The 12,399-nt window shown below is 37.2% G+C and overlaps 1 protein-coding gene and 1 long non-coding RNA gene across 9 annotated transcripts in view; one reads left to right on the top strand and one right to left on the bottom strand.

The window, feature by feature from the left end:
* Positions 1-12,399, bottom strand: part of CNTN4 (contactin 4) — a 975,811-nt gene that overhangs the window by 220,397 nt on the left and 743,015 nt on the right. The gene's annotated exons all lie outside the window — the stretch shown is intronic.
* LOC126948982 (uncharacterized) overlaps positions 1-12,399 on the top strand; it is a 30,785-nt gene that overhangs the window by 7,263 nt on the left and 11,123 nt on the right. The window contains exon 2 of the long non-coding RNA XR_007723574.1: positions 10,799-10,842. This is a non-coding gene — a long non-coding RNA (uncharacterized LOC126948982). The remainder of the gene's footprint in view (positions 1-10,798; positions 10,843-12,399) is intronic.

The raw sequence follows: 12,399 nt of genomic DNA, 5'->3' as shown, positions 1-12,399 counted from the left end.
TTATTTATTATTTATTTATTTATTTTGAGACCGAGTTTCACTCTTGTTTCCCAGGCTGGAGTACGGTAGTATGATCTTGGCTCTCCGCAACTTCCACCTCTTGGGTTCAAGCAATTCTCCTGCCTCAGCCTTCCTGAGTAGCTGGGATTACAGGCCTGCACCATGACACCAGGCTAATTTTGTATTTTTAGTAGAGATGGGGTTTCCCCATGTTGGTCAGTGCAGTCTCGAACTCCCAACCTCAGGTGATCAGCCTGCCTCGGCCTCCCTAGTAATAATCTCTAAGTAAAAGTGGCATAAACTGGTTTGGGAATAAAAACCAGTTATTCTTGGCAGTGTACAACTCAACAGCTAGGAACAGAGGGGTTCAAATTTACTTGAGAATAGCAATATTTTCAAATGTGTGCCATTGAATACTGTTTTAGTCCAACATACAGAGGCATACCTGATAAAAATCATGTGGACAAATACGTTGGGGAGATAACCAGTGTTTTAATCTGTTCTCACACTGCTAATAAAGACATACCTGAGACTGGGTAATTTATAAAGGAAAGAGGTTTAATTGACTCAGCATTCTGCATGGCTGGAGACGCCTCAGGAAACTTGCAATCATGGTGGTAGGGGAAGCAAACATGTCCTTCTTCACATGGTGGCAGGAAGGGCAATGAAAGTGAAGGAGGGGTAAAGCCCCTTATAAAACCATCAGATCTCATGAGAATTCACTCACTATCATGAGAACAGCATGACAGCAACTGCCCCTATGATTTAATTACCTCCTACTAGGTTTCTCCCACGACATGTGGGGATTATGGGAACCACAATTCAAGATGAGATTTGGCTGGGAACACAGCCAAATCATATCAACTGGGTTGAAAACGTTGGGCAGATTTCTTTACTACAGGATTTCTCCAAATCTTATTAGCATTGTAAAATCTCCAAGAGGAGAATCTAATATTCAGCATTTCCCAGATCTATTTAATCAAGGACCTGCTCCCACACTCTTTTAAGGAACAAGGGTTGATTACTGAAGACAAAAATGACATCTCTATGATCACACTGTCATAATAATTCATATCTGTCATAATAAAAATATCTGATTAGCTCAGCTGCCTTTAGTTGACATCTATTTTGAAAAAGCCAAGTTATGAAAGATCTAAATGAGATGTATAGGAGAAGAGATTTGAAAAGGTATTATAGCATCAAGGCTAAGAGCATGAACCTTGAGGAAGGCAAATCTTAGTTCTCTGAAAACAGCTCAAAATATGTCATTAACTCTCTGTGAGCATCATATGTAGAATGGGTATACTGACTGTACTTTACTTCCAGGATTGACCTGAGTATTTTACCTCTTTTGCTGTTCTCAACATGTCTGTAATGAAACTGCAATCCCTACTTTTGAAAATTGTTTTCAAACCATGTGCAAAACGCGCTTGTCTTACACTTTTGGGACCTAGAATTAGTTGGTAATTTTAAAAGTTGCTAGAAGTGGGAAACCATAAAGAAATGCCATATGTATGTCATAAACATTTTATGAAATTTATAACATATAGTTTATATATTTATATATAATTTATTTTTATTTACTAATAAAGTGATTTATTTTTAGACAATTTATTGTCAATAATTTCATGTAATAACAATGTAACTCTTACCTTTTATTTATTTTTAAAGTTGACAGTGGACTAGGGTTGTTATTTTCACATAAGCTACGTTCATCACGCAATGACAACTCTCATTTACGGTTTTGGTTTCCTCATAAAAGACTTGTGATAAGATCTGAGTACAGAATTATACTAGAGTATGATTTATAATTGTCTTTTATTTAAAAATAAACTTGTATAATTGCCCACAGAACCTTTAATTTTTTTATTGACTTGTTTTTCTTGAGCCTTCTCCAAAGGACTGCATGTAGTTTTTGTGGAAATGACAGCTCTTGCCTTTTGAATTTTTATTTCATTAGTTTATATAATATTTAAAGTTTATAAATATAAGTAAAACTGGCATAAACCGGTTTGGGAATAAAAACAACTCATTCTTGGCAGCGTCCAACTCAACAACTAGGAACAGAGTATTCCAAATTTACCTGAGAGTAACCTACCAGCCATGAACCTTCAGCTTGCCACAGGCAACAGTCATTATGCATTACGGAAGGAATGAAGAGACTGTTTATCCAGAAAGTTAGTTAAGGGGAGGTGGGTTGAGAGAGCCTCTATAGTGCTTTAAAAGAAGCCATATTCTGCTTTATTGTCCCTTAAATAGACTCTTGCTGATTAGACCATACAGTCTCTGCATATGCTTCCAATACAGGCATTGTTTGTTGACTTCTAATTGTAGTTGATTCCATTAGGAGAGAGTAATGGTGGGATTTTGCAGGCATGATGGCAGATCAATACAGACAGATAAGGGGAAAGAGATCATTTTTGTAAGTGTCCCTCAGTTACATAATATGGGTAATTTCCCAGTCCATGTGAAACAAGACATTTCAAACTTTTCCACCCAGGCGTCCTTACTGGAATAGCTGAGTGAACACACACTTCTGAAGGGTCAGAAGCAAACACCAAAGCAGCCTACTGCAAGCCTTGAGTCTATATTACATATTAATTCTACTTCTGAATTCTACTGCATAATATATCTATGGTGACCTTAACATAAAATGCTTTAAATTACAACCGTGAAATTCCGCAAATCTGCCGATAAATACAATTCTCAAAAAGGAGTATTATGTCACATAGTGCTACATGCTATTAAGAACAAAGCAGTGAAAGAGATGGAGAAGGATGGTGAGTACTATTTGAGAAATATCAGGAAGGGGTGGAAATGAGCAGAGATTTGAAATGAAAGAAGGTTGCAAGCCATGAGGTATCTGGAGGACCCACATTCAAGGCATGGGAGCAACAGTCACAAAGGCCCCATCACTAGTAGGAATGTGTTTCATGTCTTTGAGAAACAGTATATGGAAGAGAAGCATGGGGGTTGTGGGGACATAATGACTGACAGATGGCCAGAGGCCAGTTTATGGGGGCTTCTGGCCAAGGTGAGAGGTTTGGAATTTTCTGAATGAAAAGTAAAGTCTTTAGAGGGCTTTTGGCCAGGGAGAAATGTGAATGACTTATACTTAAAAGAGTCACTGTATTAGGCCTTTCCTGTATTGCTATAAAGAAATACCTGAGACTGAGTAATTTATAAGAAAAGTAGTTTAATTGGCTCATGGTTCTGCAAACTGTACAGGAAACACAGTGCCGGTATCGGCTTCTGGGGAGGCCTCAGGAAGCTTTTACTAAGGTGGAAGGTGAAGCAGAAATGAGCAGTTCACATGGTGAAAAGCAGGAGCAAGAGATGGGGGGTAGGCGCTGCATACTTTTAAACAACCAGATTTCACGAGAACTCACTCACTGTTGTGAGGACAGCACTGAGCCATGAAGCATCCACTCCCATGATCCAATCACCTCCCACCAGGCCCCACCTCCAACACTGGGGGTTACAATTAAACATGAGATTTGGGCAGTGACAAATATTCACTCTATCCATCACTCTGGCTTTTATGTAACAAAAAGCCGGAGAGACAGGAATAGAAGGAGGGACACCAGTTAGGAAGCTCTTGTGATCAAGCCACTTACGATGGAGTTTGGACTAGGGTTGCAATGGTTGAAGGTAGGGAGAGTTGGTTTGATGCAGGGTATATTTTGAAGGCACAGTGGTCAGGATTTACAAACAGATTGAATGGTGGCATAGAAATAAATAAATAAGGACTATCCCCCAAATTTCAGTCTCGAGCCACTGGATGAATGCAAGTGCCCTTTCCTGTGACTGGGAAAACTATAGGAGAATAAGATTTAGGAAGAAGATCAAATGCTCAGGTTTAGTCATATTACCTTTGAGATGCCTATTAGACAACCACATGAGAAGATGAGCAGGAAATGGATATGTAAGTCAAGTATTTAGGAGGGAGAGGGCTGAGATTGACATTTATGAAATATCAGTATAAAGATGGCATCTGAAGCCATTGGACTGGATGAAATCACTAGGGAGCAAGTATACAGAGATATAAAGGCCTGGGTCTTGAGCCTGAGGACACTTACAATTTAAGAATATGGGTAGATGACAGGGAAATGAGAAGCCAGCAAAGGAGAAGAAAATGGAAATCCAGGGATTTAAAGGGGGTACCAAGAGAGTTATAGCCAAAAGCCACAAGAAGAAAGTATTTGAGAAGTTTAGAGAGAGCAGCTGTATTGAATGCTTCTGATAGATCAAATACTATGAGAACTAAGAATTTATCAGCCTTAGTATTGTGGCCATCACTGAAGATAGCCATTTTTGTGCAATTCTGGGGAAAAGTCCTAATGGACTGAGGGTAAGAGTCAGTGAAAGAGAAGATGTAGAGATGACTCTTTGGTGCAGTTTTGCCATAAGAGGAGCATAGAAATTGAGCAATGGGGTCAAGGGAGTTTCTTATTAGTTTAAAGCAGGAGATGTTGCCGCATTGTTCGAATGCAGGTAGGAATGATGTAGCAGCAAAGGAAAATTTATCTAATGCAGGAGAGAGGAGTAAAACAATAGCTAGAGTGAAGTTCTTGAGTGGGTGAGAGGGAATGCAATCCAGTGCCCAAGTGGATGGGGTTTATCTTAGATTGGAGCCCTGGAAGATTTTGTGTTTGGGTTCAGTGGGAAACACAAAGAATCCACCACCACAGCTACTGCCCAAGATAAAGACACCAACATCTCTTATATTTGGATTATTGCAGCATCTATTTCATGGTTATCTTCACACAGCCCTGTTCTGCTGCAACCCATAACCTGCACTCTTAAAATAAAAATAAAAGAGTGATATATAAGCTCAATTCCTAGAAGAAGACCTCATGGTTTTCTATTGCTCTTATGTTGAAGAACATACTCTTCAAAATGGCTTCAACAATGCTCAGTAAGAATATTTTAAATAGTGATGAAGGCTCAATACTTTCTTTTCAATAACATATTCTTGAAAAAAAATGGGGGCAGCTAGCTTCTTTACTTATTTATTTCTAGTTTCAATCTGTTTTAAAATCATATATTTCAATGTGACCTAATTAATCCTTTAACAGTCAGCTTTCAACAACTTTGATCAGCTTCTTACTGTGATATAAAAGATTAGATCCTACTCCTAGAACTAAATCACTTACTAGCCATTTCCTTGGTGAAATGTTTAATATTGTGGTGAATGGAGGAATACTACAATTCTTGAAAATGATCATGTTATCATGAGTGAAATGTATTTTTAATAACTTCAAGGCACAGCTACTTTCAACTTAGTCCTTTCTATTCCTTACAGATTATACTTCTACTATATAACAAAGAGTCTCTGACCCACAAAACATTAAAAGCTTTCTTCACAAAGGGTTGAGGAAATAACCAAATCCCCAAGCCAATGGCCAAATATAGTTTGAGGGTTGGAGCCAGATTGGGAATAATAAATTAATCTCTTTGTTGATGGCTACAAATGGAACCCTTGACTCGGTCTTCATAACTCTGTAGATAATTATAGTGATAATATTAAAATAAAAATAATCCTAATCCTCTTTTATTTGTAAATGTACCACACTACCTTTTCTCGGATGTGATGGTAGCGTTGGAAAAATAAAGATATATGAGTGATTGTAGGATATAATAATGTCACAATATGAGGCAATTTCAGTGAGGGTTGTAGTAACTCTAACTACATTGGAAACTTTGCACTATATATTAACACATCTGAAAAACTGGGTTAAAAGTTAAAATCCACCCAGATGTAACTCTTTTGATCCAACTTATTTGGGCAATGCAAACAAAGGCAGATATTTTGACTTAAATGCTGTTAGAGTTAGCATTAACCGTCATATTATCTTCACCAAGAAATCTAGTCCAATGATGAGACTGGTATCAGTCATCTATGATTCTGAAAGATCCTTGAGTTTTTTCCTCACTCTTTGGTTTCATATGATAATGCAGAATAGAGAAGGAGAAAATCTGATGGAAGAGAAACAAGTACCCTGGCACTGAGCACAGAAACAGAAACCCTGGCACTTTAGCAATTAGAAAAGAGTAACAGTGTCATAGAAATCGCTTTTCAGTTGACCTTATGCAAGCCTTTCACTTAACACAGGGAGGTCACACAGAAAAGTGCTAGAATACTATTAATAGAACCCAGGTCTTCTGTTCTCTGGTCCAGTATTCTTACTCCAGTAGTCTCGCTTAAAAATTGGGAGACTAAACATTTACAAAAATCTAGTCTTCTAACTTTTCTAAAAGAAGGAAGAAGGTGGGAGAGAAGGAGAAAGAAGGGGAGAAGGGGAAGGAGGAAGAAAGAAAAAGAAAAGATCTGAGTTTATACTCCCATGTTACAATAGTGGGTAAAGGGTTAAAATTCTTCCTCTCTATGGACAACTTTCTCTTGGGTTAACTTTCTGGCTTTGTTACCCTGGAAACCTGGTAAGGTGAAATGTCAGCCACATAAGCAGGCTATGTTGTTATGATAAGAATGACCCGGGATTGGTAAGCTGAATCTGGCTGGAAGGACTGCAAATGAACACATCTGATGAGAAGTTATTGGGTTGGGCTTCCCTGAGTGTGGTGACACATAGTGAGGAGGCTTGACCCTCCTCCTGGGGATTTTGGAAGCTGTGCCTATAGGAACCTTACAAGAGATCTTGGTTCCTATTTAAGACATAGACCTTCTAAATCAGGATACTCTACACTTAGCTACAGAAGTTTAACTTCTTTGCTCTTGAAATAACACTTGGGAAAAGAGAAAATTAAAAAAAAAAAAAAGTCCCTAGATTGCTATTTGGACTGTTCCAGGGACTCCCATTGAAGACCAAGGCCTGGCACTGCTCTGTCGGAATACACTGTGTTCTGTCTCTAAGTGAATCAGATGTCAAGTGTAACCCATGGAAATCAAGTCAGTTTGATTGTCTAGTTGAGGCTAAGAGCACCCCCTTGGGTGCACTGTAGCAACAATGCCCTGCCCCTTATTGATGAGATGTGTACTCTCTACTTCCTCAGGGTCTTCCCATCCCCTATTATCTTACATCTGGCTCACTCCAATTCAACTGCAGTGTAGTCCTTGAAAATTTAAAAGCCCTGTTCTAAATTCCAGGTAGGGTAAGTTATTTCTACAGTAACTTGACAAGGAACCTATCAAGACAGGTAATAAACCCCTCAATATTTATGAGCTTTAGAAGTACAAAAATCATTCACCAACAGTGATTCCCACTTTGTCTTTTTTTTTTTGATAAAAGCAAAAAACTTGCCATTCTGACCTAGTGGGCTTCCAATTTTCTCTTTCCTGCCCTCAGTTTTTATCTGCATCTAAGGTATATTAACAAACAATCCAGCCAGAATCTTAAAGGCACTTGTGATTTACTTCAGAGAACTTTTTTAAAGCAATTTCTTGGAAAATGGATTTTGAAAACACCTTTAGCTATTATATCATACTGCAATTCCTTTGTAGATTTGGAAAAAATAATGTTTTCAAAATAAGTGGGCTCTATTTCCAAGGATTTGACATAACAATTAGGACTGTATCTCTTAAATAAAAATTGAAGGTGTATGTCAAGATACTTTTTTAAACTGGTTACAGGCTGTCACCAAGCTAGAGGAAGGAGGCCATTAGCACGACATTCATCATTCAGTATTTCCGGGAATTTCATTTGAGAGAATAATCTACTTGCTTTAGTTTTCATGAACCCCCTATGAGTTACAGATGCCAGATGTCTTTTCTCTGGCTGTCTCTCTGATGACAGGCCTAGTGGCACATAAAAGCAAAAATGGTCGGTGTTGGGGAGGAAACTCACAGCTTACGGCAGGACAGTCCATTATTAATGGAGAAAGTCATAGAGTAGTTAATGTACGGATGTCAGACTTTCCAACTTTCATACAGTCCCCTTGGGAAGTGGTGCTGACAGATGTGTTGAAGGCAGAACTGCAAGCAGAGCAGATAGTCAGCAGGGGATCATTAGTTTGCTTCAAGAGCTGGGGCTCCTGGGTGATTAAGAGGTAACAGCTTACAAGAGCCATGCATAAATTACACATCCCAGGGTCAACACCCAAAATGCTTCTTAATTTTTTTTTTTTTTTTTTTAACAAGCCATAGGGTCTGAATGGCAAATATATTCTACGAGTCTGTCAACAGAAACTCTTAAAACTTTAATATTTCTCTAATCTATGCTCTATAAAAGCAAATTGATTCTACAATTAATTTATCCTGGAATGTTTCCCAGCTTCTATTGGAATAGGAATATGGTAGACTACATGTGAAAGGGTGACCAGAAGAGCCTTTGGTCTTACTCAATAACTCACTTTAAAGATAGCTGTATACAGTAAAGATGAGAGTTTTTAAAGCTAGGATTACGGAGGATTAATTTTAGTCTTACCCAGTTTTATCTTTTAATGGGTGCCTTCATTCTCATTCTTTAAATTTCAGTATAGCCACATGAAAGCTTATGTACTTTAAGCTTTATGGATCTACTTTGATATTCAAACCAGAGAGGTCACATGTGGTACTTAACAGTGGGACACCTTCCATGTGGTTTCTTGAATGAAACTGCTCATGGTCACAAAACTGACAGAACAGCATTCTCTGTCTTCCTGTAACACACTTAGTCCTGAACCTCTGCATTTAATTCAGACTCGATTCTTAATTGTTTATGAGCTATCTGGAATGCTAGCACATGATGAGATGACTTATAATAATTGCATTTTTCCTGTTAAAGATTGCTGCTGGGTACATGGGACTTTGTTGAAAATAAAAGGAGAAAGTCTACCAGTGGGAAGCAAATTTGGTATGGTATCTGCTACCAACTAAAACATGACCTATTTCAGATCACAGCCACTTGCCGGCTGTGGAACACTGACTCTCCATCTTCCCTCTACATTTCACTGGCTGGTTTTTAGTGACAAACAGCACATTTTCCCAGTTGAGATAAGTATGGAAATGAAAATAGAAGCTGTGTCAACTTGAATTTAAAGTTTTGTAACCTGAAAATGAACTAGCCCTCTTAGCATAATGCACTCCCCCTCAAGCAATTTTCTTAACTAGGCTACAGTGCCATTTGGGAACGGGGGTGTTTATATGTATATTTTCTCATTCCCTGCAGAAAGCCAAGTAGTCAGAGCATCGCTGTGTGCAGATTTAATGCACATCACTGCACACTTGCCCCAGTAACACCGTGAGGGCCTGCCACTGGAGATTCAGAACAGCTCCAGGCAGGAGCAAAGCGGATTACTGCCAATCCAGGCATTTTTAGTGATACCCGTCTCTCCAGGCAGGAAAGCAAGGACAGCTATTTTAACTTGAGTATCTGGAATGATTTTCAAATGAAAAAAGAAGTAATAAAAGAACTATATGGTATGCAGGAGACCAATGTGTCCATGCATTGTGGAAACTCCTCCACATAATGCAAACATCTTCCTCCCCAAAAGGCCAGTACAAAAAAATGCCTTTTTTGGAAAAAGAGGTAATTAACAACAGAGAACCATGTAAGATCTGAACTGGAAGCCACCTTAGAAATCACTAAATTCAACCATAGAAACCATTCTTTTAACATTTTTGTTACATATATTTTCTAACATATTACGAATAACAAAAGTAGAAATCATGGTATAATGAACCTTCATGTATCATCACCCAATAATTAAAAACCTTGTTTCATTCTTATTTGTCTCTACATCCTCTGTTAAATATAATATTGGCTGTCATTAAGCAGATCATAGAAGTATCTTTTTTATTATTATACTTTAAGTTTTGGGATACATGTGCAGAACATGCAGGTTTGTTACATAGAGTGTACATGTGCCATGGTGGTGTGCTGCACCCATCAACCCATCATCTACATTAGGTATTTCTCCTAATGCTATCCCTCCCCCAGGCCCCACCCTAGAAGTATCTTTTTACCCTTCATTATGTTTTTATTTTTTAATTTTGTTTTTGTATTTTTAATCTGTAATATGGTATATTTTGAGCAAATACTTATTTTGGCTTACTTTGAGTTACCTGTACTTTTAAAACTTCTATCTCATTTTATATACATATCCTAAAGTGTTTATTCATGAATTGTTGAGTAATGCCGTAGTTACTTAATATCTCAGGTATTTTTCTCATCCATAAAAGGGGAATACATAATACCTATATCAGGTTTTTGTAAGGGGTAAATGAGTTAATATATGTAAAGCTTTTAAAATAGTGCCTACATGTATTACTCACTCTATAAGTGTTACCAACATTCATAAATAAGAGAGAGGCATTCCCTTTTTGCTGTCTTTGTCAAGTTGTAGTGCCAGGATTATTCTCATTTCATAAAATAAACTGGTAGCTTTTCATCTTGTCTTTGCTGTGCCACAAATTATGTGGCAAGAGAATTACATTGAAACTTTAAAATATTTTCTTTATAAAATGTATAGACCAGAGAACTTGGAGAAAGTAATTCTTGACAACTTTCGATTCCTTCCATAATAATTGGTATGTTCATATCTTCTACATTTTCTTGGTTCAATTTTGTTATTTATATATTCTTAATAGATTATTCATTTCATCCGGATGTTTAAATGATCAAAGAGTTGTATGTAGTTTTGTAAATGATTTTAAATCTTTTATACAACATTATGTGCTCTTTTTCATTTATCATTTTGCATATTTGTATTTCTCTAATTTGTTCTTGATTAGATTTGGAGAGAAATATTTCATATTTTTTTTCCATCTCTCTCAAAGCTCCTCTTGGATGTCTCTCTATATGCTGTTTTCTAATTCACTAATTTTGAGTTTTATCTTCTTTCTTTCCATTTCCCTTAGGTTTGTGGCATGTTCCTTTGAATTCCATGAGGTGAATACTTAAGGTACTGATTTTGATTTCCAGGATTCCTCACATAACAAATTTAAGGTTATTAATTTGTTTCAGGGTATACTTTTCATAAATTGTACAAGCAAATATATGTTTGTTCTCATTTTTTTCACTTTAGAAAAATATATTAATATGGGTTTTATCTTTTCTTTGACCCAGTAGATATCAGAAATGTGATTTGAAATTTGCATGGGTTGATTTTTTTAAAATTTGTGGTGTTGTATAAAACTACCTATAACTAATTTCTTATTTCCTTGCATTATGGCGGAAAATAAGGCCTGGCCTATATAATTTCAATTTTGTTTAAATTTTTTTTGGTTGAACATGTAAATAATTGAAATAGGAATTATGGAAGTGCTTAGAAAGAAAATACATAAATATGTATGTTTACATTAAGAAAGGCCAATCATTATTACATTATTCAAATTCTTTATATCCTTATTTTTATTTACTTGACTTATCAAGTTAGATAACAAATATGCATTAGTAATTTTTCTTTGTATTCCCAAACTTTTAGCTTTATATATTATGACTATGTTTCATGGTGTTTAAAATAATGTAAATGGAATGTCTTCATTGTGGTTTGTGTATTTTAATAATAAAAATTGCCTTTATTGGCTGGGCGCGGTGCCTCACGCCTGTAATCCCAGCACTTTGGGAGACCGAGACGGGCGGATCACGAGGTCAGGAGATGGAGACTATCCTGGCTAACACGGTGAAACCCTTCCCCTACTAAAAATACAAAAAAAATAGCTGGGCATGGTGGCAGGTGCCTGTAGTCCCAGTTACTTGGGAGGCTGAGGCAGGAGAATGGCATGAACCCGGGAGGCGGAGCTTGTAGTGAGAGGAGATCGTGCCACTGCACTCCAGCCTGGGTGACAGAGCGACACTCCGTCTCAAAAAAAAAAAAAAAAAAAAAAAAAAAAAAAAATTGCCTTTATCTAATTTAATGCTTTTGTATTTGAATAATGCTTGGTCTAAAACTAATAATTCTGCCCTCATTTATTTTTCTTTTTAAAATCTGTTTTGTTAGTAGGCTAGGTATTTTGTGTCGTTGTATTTTGTTTAGATCGTAAAGATTTTTAACTCAATCTGAGGCTCTTATGTTTAAAGTAAGTTGCATTTCTTTATATTTCATGATAAGCTATATACACTCATATGTCATATTTCTATACTTTTCTTCATATATGCTTTTTTGCTCATCTTTAGAGTCTCTGGTTAAACAGATTACAGCTTCTTTGTTGTTGTTGTAGTTTGTTTGTTTGTTTGTTTGTTTTCTGAGATGGAGTCTCACTATGTTGACCATGCTGGAGTACAGTGGCGTGATCCTGGCTCACTGCAAACTTCGCATTCTGGGTTCAAGCAATTCTCCTGCCTCAAGCATCCCAAGTAGCTGGGATTACAGGCATGCACTACCATGCCCAGCTAACTTTTTAAAATCTTTAGTAGAGATGGGGTTTCATCATGTTGGCCCGCTGGTTTGAAACTCCTGACCTCAAGTGATCTGCCTGCCTCGGCATCCCAAAGTGCTGGGATTACAGGCATGAGCGAC

Source organism: Macaca thibetana, chromosome 2, assembly GCF_024542745.1.
Source record: "Macaca thibetana thibetana isolate TM-01 chromosome 2, ASM2454274v1, whole genome shotgun sequence".
Taxonomy (NCBI): Eukaryota; Metazoa; Chordata; class Mammalia; order Primates; family Cercopithecidae; genus Macaca; species Macaca thibetana.
Note: the sequence above shows the minus strand (reverse complement) of the source record. Positions and strands in the feature narration are given on the sequence as shown.